This window comes from Tursiops truncatus, chromosome 15, assembly GCF_011762595.2.
Source record: "Tursiops truncatus isolate mTurTru1 chromosome 15, mTurTru1.mat.Y, whole genome shotgun sequence".
NCBI classification, from domain to species: domain Eukaryota; kingdom Metazoa; phylum Chordata; class Mammalia; order Artiodactyla; family Delphinidae; genus Tursiops; species Tursiops truncatus.
In genome coordinates, this window is record NC_047048.1 from 239,583 (window position 1) to 249,780 (window position 10,198).

At 58.3% G+C, this 10,198-nt stretch overlaps 1 long non-coding RNA gene across 3 annotated transcripts; it reads left to right on the forward strand.

Moving 5' to 3' along the window:
• The first annotated feature begins 26 nt into the window (after positions 1 to 26).
• Positions 27 to 9,553, forward strand: LOC117308056 (uncharacterized). Of its 3 annotated transcripts, XR_012325927.1 has the most exons (4): positions 27 to 2,676; positions 3,008 to 4,387; positions 4,536 to 4,720; positions 7,431 to 9,553. It is a non-coding gene; the product is annotated as an uncharacterized lncRNA (long non-coding RNA). The 3 variants fall into 3 exon arrangements; XR_004522030.2 differs by having other exon boundaries at positions 27 to 4,387; XR_012325926.1 differs by lacking the exon at positions 7,431 to 9,553 and adding an exon at positions 4,839 to 6,682 and having other exon boundaries at positions 27 to 4,387.
• The last annotated feature ends 645 nt before the right edge of the window (positions 9,554 to 10,198 follow it).

Consider the following 10,198-nt stretch of genomic DNA (forward strand, 5'->3'; position numbering starts at 1 on the left):
CTCTCCATAAAAGGAGGGGGAGTGAGTCTCTGGTGAGAGGTGGGGCGGGTTTAGGGGTGCGTCTGGGGCACTCACCTGGCGGCTGCCACGCGCCCCCGCCCAGAATCCGATGACTGGGGCGTCTGACTGTGGAGCCTCCACCCACAGTCCACGAGGGGAGAGCGCCCAGGTCGGAGGAGGGGGCTGCAGCGTGCCTCGTCCCCACCCTGGGACCCCTCATCCTCCAAGTCCCTGCTGCCTCGTGGAAAGCCGGGCGGCGGCGTGAGCCGGGAACTCGAGGGGTTGGAAGGCAAGGAAAAGAAAAGAGCCGCTCATGAGGCACCCGGGAGTCTGAGCCTCCCGCGCCGGGATCCGCTGGGTGCACAGAGCGCCACCTCCGGCCGCGGCGCCGCACAGAGCGATGCGGGGGAGAGACGCGAGGGAGGCCGAGGCCTGAACTGGGCCGGACGGCTCCCGCGCCACCAAAGGGCGATGCGCCGGGCTGGGTAGATTCCGCCTGCCTAGACCTGGCGGGATCGCACCCCGGCGGCGGGTCCCTCGAGGGGGCGGACGATCCCCGGTATCGGCTAGAGGGGTGACGTGCCAAGCGACCCCGAACTTAGACGGCGAGGCCGTTAGAGGCGAGGAGACTGCGGAGCGGTGGGCGGCCAAAGGAGAATTCCGCCTGCCCTAGTCCTCCACCCCCACGCCCCCATCCTGTGGATTAGGCCCTTGCCCGCCGCGGCCGCCCTCCCGCCAAAGGCAGTAAAGGCTCAGCCCCGCAGGCGGTCTTTCATCCTCGGCTCGGCCGGCTCTGGCATTTCAAAGGCGGAGTCCAGTGGGCGCTTGGGGGGCGCTCGCCTTCCCCCAAATTCCTGGGGGGAGGGGTGGGCCCCTCCTGCGATTCCCAGTGGGCCGGGGCTACCAGCGCTCTTCCACTGGCCTCCACACACCTGCAGCCCCCCAACGCACCTGCCTCGTCTACCGTAGCCCCACCTGCGACCTCCCCCGTCAAGCGCGCTTTCAGGGGTCAGGATGAAGGATGACCGAGGCAGAACTAGGGAAACCTTGGAACCGTTTAAAAGCGCGTTAGAGCCAGCCCTTGTCCACCCAGGTGGACCTCCATTGCTTCGGAGGGAGACCACTGGACGGTTTCTGGACGGCCGCCAAAAGCACACTGCCAGGACTCAGGCTGCACCCCGAGCAGAGCCCTCCGTGGCTCACTCATCCTGATTGCTGACTGCAGCACGTCTGGTTGAGCCTCGGATTCCTCGCAGGCAGAGGGGACCCGAGGACACTTCTTTGGGGTGAAAGGACTCGGTTTGATAGTGGGTGTGGGAATGAAAGAGGAAAGGTCACCTTGTATTGCAGGGGGGGTGGGGGCAGGGGCCCTTCCGGCTCTAACCTCTGTACAGAGGCTCGCTGGTTCCTGGGTGTCCCGCCACCTTTGAGCAAACCTCGAAGGGTGATTCCCTCTGTGCCCCATCCCGGCCTGGCAATTCAGGGGCTCTCAGTTCGAGTTTGGGGCGGAGGGGAGGAGATCTGGGAAGGCGGAAACGGGGGTGGGGGGCGCCTTCTACGGGAGCTCCAACCAAAGCTAGGCGGGGAGAGGGGCAGGCCTGGGTGCATCCACCACCGGGACTGGAGATCTGCGGGGGGGCGGCGCAGGCATCCTTCTAATCGCTGGCCGCTATTAAAAATAAAACCGCGGCGCGTCGTCATAGCGACCACGACAACAGCGGCTGCGCGAGGGTGGCACAAACTTGTGCAGCCGCGCGACAGCCGTTTTGGGGGGAGACTCGGGGCACGACGCGCGTTGGCGCACCAAGGCCTGCCCTGGGGTGGGACAGGGACCCCCGACCCAGCCCGCCCCACCCTCCCCCCGGATCCTCGGAAGAAACTGGCAGAAATAGATCCCTAGAAGCTGTTTCCTAGACCCTGGACTGTCTTGACCAAGAGGTCACCAACTTGGATGAGAACCCACGCACGCGTGGACTCCCCAGCCCTGGCACCTCTCCCCGACACCCCTCCCCGTTTCAGACTCTGGCGTCCTCATCTCTGGAGAAGGGGGCTAAGTGGGAAGGCGGTTTCGGATGCTCGGCGGGAGAGGGGACCTCACTCCGGAGGCCGGGCGCGTGGGGCTCCAGCACCTGCCCCTGTCGGCGATCCTTGCAGCTCGGGCGCGGGCACATGCTCCTTTCTGTCCGGGAATCGAGTTTCACTTCCAGCCGCTATTAGGCGGTTCGCACGGTTCACTGCAAACATTTGATAAAGAGGCTAAATATACATTGGAGTCGGAGGAGGCGTGGGCGGCTGTGCTGAGCGCGTGGGCGCGGCGCTGCAGGCTCCGCGGGGCACCGGCGCCCAGGGCGGGAGGCCGGCTCAGACCCCCGGCCAGTTCCCCGCCCCGCGTGCGCCCCCCGCCCCGCCCCCGCCCCCCCCCACACACAAAATTCGGACCCCACACCCGGGACACGTGACCCGGGCAGGCTGCGGGCGCCCCCAGGCCAGCCAGAGGGCCCCTGGCGGAAGAAGGGGGCGCTGCGGGGAGCTCCGCGGGTCGGGGTGGGGAGGTGCCGGCGGGCGTTGAAGGCGCACCTGGCTGCCCGGGATGTCCGGTCGCCCCCGGAGCCGGTGCTTCCGGACTATCTCGGGCGTCCCCGGCGCGCCCCGACGTGCCGCGGACCTATAATTAAGGTGAGTCAGGTGCTCCGAATAGGCGCAAAGGGGGGCTCCCGGCGCAGCTGGGGTAACTGTCTGGCCGTCAGCCCCTCGCTGGGTTCCCTCCGGCACCGCCCATGGCCCCCGCACCCTGGGAGGAGAGGGAAGGGCCTTGGCCGTTCCTCAGAGGTGGTGGGCGGGGGGCGTCAGTAAGGACCTGTCAGCCAGCCCAGCACTTGGTGGTACGCAGCCAGCATTTCACCCTACAAGCCCCCCTCACCCCACTCCCGCTCTGCCCTGTGCAGTGCCTGCCTGGGACCGGGCACCAGTCGGCGCTCCATTATTGCTCTCACCATTGTTTTCACAGTGGGAGTCATGACTAATATCTACTGGGCACCTCGGTCCCTGAGTGACCCCTGGGAGTGGAGAGCTGCCCCACCTCCCATTTGACAGATACCAGGAAGTCAGGCATTTGCCCACAGCCGCAGAACGCTGTCTGAGACGGTCGCTCCTGGGCCGTGGCAGCTCTGGACGGGCTCTTCCTGTGCTCCAGAGGGGACCCTCGGGCCGGCTTGTCCTGCACTCCTCAGACAGGCATGCCGGATGATGTGGCCACCTGACAGTGAAGGCATCAGGACTGGAGCCCACGTCCACCTGACCCCCAGTCCCAAGGTGCTCTAGCTGCCCTCTGCCCCTTGACCTTGGCCTTGGGGTGGTTTGTCCCCGCACTGCCTTGAGTCTGTTCTCTCATCTGAAAAGTGGGGGCCGATAACCTTACCATGCCCGGCTGCCCCCCGCCATTGAGCCTCCTGCCCACGAAGGCAGCAGCCTTGCGCACACGCGCAGGGCCCGGTGCCCCGAGGCAAGGGCACAGCCGCCCAGCTGCTTTCGTCTGGGTGGTGCAGGTGGGGGCCAGCGGGGCGTTCAGACCCAGGCCTCTGCCGGGTGCCAGAGCAGATTTCAGAGCAATTTGTAATGACGAAACAGCATATTTCCCTTTATCTCTGGGCAAGGATTTCTTGGTTCAGGGCAATTAATCCAGGAGCAGCCTCAGCTGAGTGGGCACCGCTCCTTGAAGATCAAAAGTGCCGGGCGGGTGTTAATTAAGTCGTCATCTCAGGCCGCCCCAGGCCCAGGCTCGGGATCAGGCCTTTCCAGTCCAGCCTCCCCAGAAAGGGAGATGAGGCAGCCAGCAGCCCAGGAGGGCACTCTCAATGCTGATTTTAACTCTCTATTAGACATTTTTATTTTCCTTTTTCAATACACAGACAGCAATGGAGTCTCAAATAGCACATGAGCCCGCAGTCGTTTCGTGGCTATTTTGTGAATAAAGACCTAAGGGAAGGAGCACTGGGGGGGCTTCAGGAACCGACGCCAGATCTGGACTGTCCAGGACAGGAGCCACTAGCCACGCAAGGCCATCGGGCATTTGAAACATGGCCGGTCTGAGCTGTGACGTGCTGTTGTTAGTGTAAAACACACACAGCGCCCAGGACTTGGTATGAAGGTGAAGAGTAAAATCTCTCGTCAATAATTTTGACATTAATCACCTGTTAAAATGATAAGATTCTGACATATTGAGTTCAGTAAACTGTATGATTGCAATTAATTTCACCCGTTTGTTTTTCCTTTGTTTAATGTGTTTACTAGAAAATTTTAAATTCTGTATGTGGCTTTAATGACGTTTCTACTGGACAAGGCTGGTCTAGACACCCGGAGCTCATATCTACTTGGTGGAGCTAAGCAGGTGAGTGTGGGTGTAGGGGGCGGCGGGGGCGGGGGGCGCATGTCCTGCCCTGAAAATCCTGAAGGACCTGGAGAGCAGCAGAGCTGGGGGGCAGCTCTGCCCACCCCCGTTGCCTCATCTGCCGTATGACCTTGAGCAAACTCTTCAGCACCTCGGAGCCTCAGCTGCCTCCTCTGGGTAGCAGCCAACTCACAGGGCCACTTGAGGAAATATTCACTCGTTCACGCAACAGATATTCTGTGCCAGGCACTGGGCGCGGCACAGGGATGCAGCGCTAACACGATGCCCTCATGGAACACACAGTCTCTTCAGGGAGCAATAAACAAGTGACAAGTAAGTGTACACTCTTCCAGGTCAGGAATCTGGGGTTGTCAGGAAGGCCTGTTTGAAAAGGAGCCAGTGCGGGGCTTCCCTGGTGGTGCAGTGGTTAAGAATCCGCCTGCCAATGCAGGGGACGTGGGTTCAAGCCCTGGTCCGGGAAGATCCCACATGCCCCGGAGCAGCTAAGCCCGCGCGCCACAACTACTGAAGCCCATGCACCCTAGAGCTTGCATGCCACAACTACTGAGGCCACACACCGCAACTACTGAAGCCCACGCACCTAGAGCCCATGCTCTGCAACAAGAGAAGCCACTGCAATGAGAAGCCCACACACCACAATGGGCTTTATTTAATTAAAAATAAATAAATAAAAAGAGCTATTTCATTTAAAAAAGAAAGAAAGAAAGAAAAGGAGCCAGTGATGAGAAGATCGGGATGGAGCATTCTAAGCAGAGGTCACAGCATCCCGTGCAAAGGCCCTGAGGCAGGAACCGGCTTGGTTTGTCGAGGACCAACAAGAGGGGGTGGTAGGAGGGCATGGGCTGGGACAGACAGGTGGGCCGTGAGCAGGTCACACAGGCCTTAAGACCAAGTTAGGGATGTGGATTTGTTCTAGGGGGACAGAGGCCACTGGAAGGCTGTGGGCAGGGACACAACATGTAGAGACATAAACAGAAACTCTACTGGCCAGCCTGCCAGGCCAAAGCAGCTAACCGCTCCCCCCACCACCACCAACTCCCAGGGTCTTTAGGACTCATGGCCAATTCCAAGGGTTCACGTCTGGCTGATCACCTGGCTTGAACCCATAGCTAACCCACATCTCCTTCCCTGGGGGCCGCCTGCAGGCCCTGTCCCTCTGTCCTGACTGTGGATGGGGTGGGAGGGGCCTACATTCCCCCTTGGCCTTCAGATTTGACAGGGCTCGCCCACCCCGGCACCCCCCCCAGCCCCGCAGGCAGAGGTCGGAGCCTGGGGCTCACGGCAAGTCGGGGGACACGCCTCACTGGCTTTCCAGGCCTCCTGGAGGAAAGGTGGTGAGATGGTGTCCTCCAGAGAGACGGGCTCACCGGATGGCAAAGGCTTCCTACGTCGGGGAAGCCAGCACCTCCCTGGAGCAGAAGGCACAGGTCAGACGAGGGCTGGTGGATCCGCACACAGGTGACCTCGGCTCACAGGGAGCAAGGAATCAAAGTGGCCCGTAGAGGCGGGGCTGAGGGGTGAGCAGAGAAACTTCCAGAGTGAAGAAGACCAGGGGCTGTGAGTGTGAGAAGGAAGGTGCAATACTACAGAGCTGGGGTGATCAGAGCAGCGTGGCTCTCAGACCAAAGGGCCCAGAAAAGGCTGTTCTAGAGGAATCGAAAGGGTTATTTATTAAATGCCACTGGGGCAGTTTAGAGAAACTGCCTGACTAAACCCTCACTTCCCCTCGCCACTAAATACATTTCAATGGATTGAGAAAATAAGTTGTTAAACAAACGCTTTGGAACAAACTCAACCACGTGTGTCTTGGTGGAGGTCCACGCCCTCCCCTGCAGCGTTCTCACCAACACCGTTGCCTTGAGGAGGGGGAGACACACCCAGGTTCAGAGAGGGTCCAGCAGACACCTGCTCCTGATGCTTCAGAAATATCACTGTCAGGAAGAGAACACGGGGAATGAGTTGTTGGGGCCGACGGGGGTTGAAAAGGCAGGACGGTCAGCTCGGCTGCCGGTCCTGGACTGGCTCCTCCGTCCAGACCAGCAAGCAGCTCTCAGGACATAACTGGATCCACCAGAGAAATATTACGTTATCGTATCCAAGTCAAACTGCTAGGTGTGGTGATGGTGTCACAGTAATGCAGGAGGACTTCCTTGTCCTTGGGAGACCTGTGGTACCTGGGGTGAAGCGCCAGGATGTTGCAGCTTGTTTTCACATGGTTCAGGGAGTGGGGAGTGGAAGTGACAGATGATAGATGGATGGATGGATGGATGGATGGATGGGTGGATGGATGGATGGATGGGTGGTTGGATGGATGGATGGGTGGATGGATGGATGCATATGTGTATACATACATACATGGAAGATACATAGATACCTAGTGGGGAGACGGGTGGTAGATGGCAGATAGATGGCAGGTGGATGGATGGCAGAGCCCAGGTGGGGAGAGCAAGTGGGTGCTTAACGCAGGTGAAGGGCACCAGCCACTCATTGTACTATTGTTACCACTTTTCTATAAGATTGAAATTTTTCAAAATGAAAGTTATGAAAAACTGCTAATTCGTATTTTCTAGTTTTCCCATAGTTGATCAGACTTCTAGAAGGCAGGGAACTTTCAGAGCTCTAGAAGACATAGAACAAATCACATTTGCTATGGGTCACTTTTTTTTTTTTTTTTGCGGTACGCGGGCCTCTCACTGTTGTGGCCTCTCCCGTTGCGGAGCACAGGCTCTGGACGCGCAGGCTCAGCGGCCATGGCTCACGGGCCCAGCCGCTCCACGGCATGTGGGATCTTCCCAGACCGGGGCACGAACGCGTGTCCCCTGCACCTGCAGGCGGACTCTTAACCACCGCGCCACCAGGGAAGCCCTATGTGTCACATTTTTAAAGTTCAAAAATGACTGTCAGATTTGACAGCACAGAAGTTGAAAACAGGTAAAAAATTTAAAAACCTGAACAAAGGGAATCCTTCAGTTGCGTGTTATAATCATGTTTCCACTGTCCCTGTGTATTTTCATCTGCACAGAACAAGTGTATCAGGAAATCTTTAAATCACATCATCTGCCGGGGTCTTTGCTCATGTTCTCTCGTCAGAAGACCAGGGAAGATGCACAAAAGCAACACATGGGGACAAATTCATGGAGACACTCTACTGCCGGCCAACAATGAAAACGCAGCCCAGGGTCCGCTGTTTCCCATGGCGGGGGGACACCGAGCGGGAGGGGAGGGGCTGTGGGAGCTGCTTTCCCAGCGGCTGCTGGCCGCGGTCAGAGCTGGCGGCCACTTGGATCAGGAGCCGTGAAAGTGGCCATGGTCCCTGACCCCATAATCCCACGTCTGGGCACCTAGCCTAAGAAAATGACCCACATACAGAACGGCCACAGACTAAAGGGTTCAGGGCAGTGCAACTTGAAAAAGCAAGAGTTGGAAACAACCTAAAACCCCAGGTGTGAACAGACTGTGTTTTCTTAACCCTTCCCCTCTGGTTAGAAATGGCATCCTTCCTTCAGGTGGCGGCTGTGAGGATGGTTTCCTGCCACGTGGAAGCTCTGGTGATGTGTCCTGTACTCTCACCCCTGTTTTCTCCTGCCGGGTTTTGAGCGCCCTGATTTTCTTTCTTTCTTTCTTCTTTTTAACATCTTTATTGGAGTATAACTGCTTTACAGTGGTGTGTTTCTGCTGTATAACAAAGTGAATCAGCCATATGTATACATATATCCCCTCCCTCTTGCGTCTCCCTCCCTCCCACCCTCCCTATCCCACCCCTCTAGGTGGTCACAGAGCACCGAGCTGATCTCCCTGTGCTCTGCGGCTGCTTCCCACTAGCTAGCTATTTTACATTTGGTAGTGTATGGATGTCCATGCCACTCTCTCATTTCATCCCAGCTTACGCTTCCCCCTCCCCGTGTCCTCAAGTCCATTCTCTACGTCTGCATCTTTATTCCTGTCTTACCCCTAGGTCCTTCAGGACTTTTTTTGTTTGTTTAGATTCCATATATATGTGTCAGCATACGGTATTTGTTTTTCTCTTTCTGACTTACTTCACTCTGTACGACAGTCTCTAGGTCCATCCACCTCACTAAAAATAACTCAATTTCATTTCTTTTTATGGGTGAGTAATATTCCATTGTATATATGTGCCACATCTTCTTTATCCATTCATCTGTCGATGGACACTTAGGTTGCTTCCATGTCCTGGCTATTGTAAATAGAGCTGCAATGAACATTGTGGTACATGACTCTTTTGGAATTATGGTTTTCTCAGGGTATATGCCCAGTAGTGGGATTCCTGGAGCCCTGATTTTCTAAGCGTTAGCAGAGATGCAGCATGGTCCATGAGGTTGGCGGGGGGCGGGGCTGCTTGTCTGGCATCTTTTTAATCCAGCGTCCAGGCCTGCGATGACTAATATTCTGTCTAAGAAACTCAGTGGCTTCTATTTGAAAAGAGACATGTGGGAATCAGAAGCCATGGCTCTGGGCTGGGGGCTGGCAAGTCCCCACCCTACCTGGGCCTCAAGTTCCCTCTGAACTGACAGCATTGCCAGGTGGTCCTCCTCCTCCAGGAAGCCCTCCCCTCATCCAAACTGCCAGCCCTGGACAGCCATCCAAGGGCCAGCTGAGCCTGGCTTCAGCCTCTTGCTGACCCTGTGACGGGGCAAATCATATCACAGCTCCAAGCCTCAGTTTCCCCATCGGGGAAAACAGGACGATGATCCTTCGGTTCCAGAGCTGTTGTGGAAAGAAAATGCAGAAGTGATGTAAAGACCCCCGAGAGCATCGTGGCCTCTTCTCCTGTGGCCGTGCCGTCAGCCTGGCCACATTCCCACCGGCCTGGCGCAGGAGGGAAGGGCTGCCTTGCGGCAGCGCCCTTGGCCTGGTGGGCTGGCCTCTGGGGGAGGGACAGGGATGGTCTGGGCGGGGGTGGCTCAACGAGTCCTCCTGGGGGCAGGTGTCCTCTGGCTGGGGCAGCCGGGATATCCCCACCCCTGCCCTCCGGGGCCAAGTGAGGTCTGGGGCAAAGGACTTTCCTATAAAAGAGGCTTCCACCGCAGGCCTGGCCCACTGGGCACGCCCCAGGGGAAGCAACTGGGGGAGTGGAAGGCGGCTTCCCTGAGGCCAGGAGGCCTGGGGAGGAGAGGGGAGGCCAAGACGTGGGGGGAGGGGAGGAGGGGACGGGGAGAGAGGGCACAGGGAGGGCAGCAGGAGAGAAGGAGGGAGAGGGGGAGGGGAAAATAGGGTAGCAAGGAAGGAGACAGCGAGAACGGAGGAGGCCCCCCCCAAGTCTTGTGCACTATTTGTGGCTGCGAGAAGACGCTCCTCCGTCAGCCTGAACAGGACAGACATGGCCAGTCGATGTCACGACTGTGACCCCTCCGCTCAGGGGACACGTGCGTGGTGTGTGGGACGTGAAGATACCACCCCTCTCAGCTGCCACACCGGGACCCAGCCGCACACAGCTTCCCCTGCACACGTAGGGCTCCGGATCACAGACGAGACCCGTAAACGGCCTCGTGCAAAAACAGGGCGATCAGACCCTGGCCCGGCGACTCAGAAGGGAGGAGGTGGGCGAGGAGACCCCCTTTGTCCTTGTCAGGGAAGTCCTGGGTCAGGGGCCCAACAGGAGCCCCCCCCCCCCACTCCCTGTCATTTCCCGGAATGTGAGTTTCCAGACAGGAAGAAAAGTCACAGCCCAGCCCCCCGCTTCCAATTCTGTAGATCAGACCTCTTATGACAAGAACCCAACGCAAAATGCCCAAGGAGATAGAAGGTGACTGCTGGGCCAGGAGCGAGCAG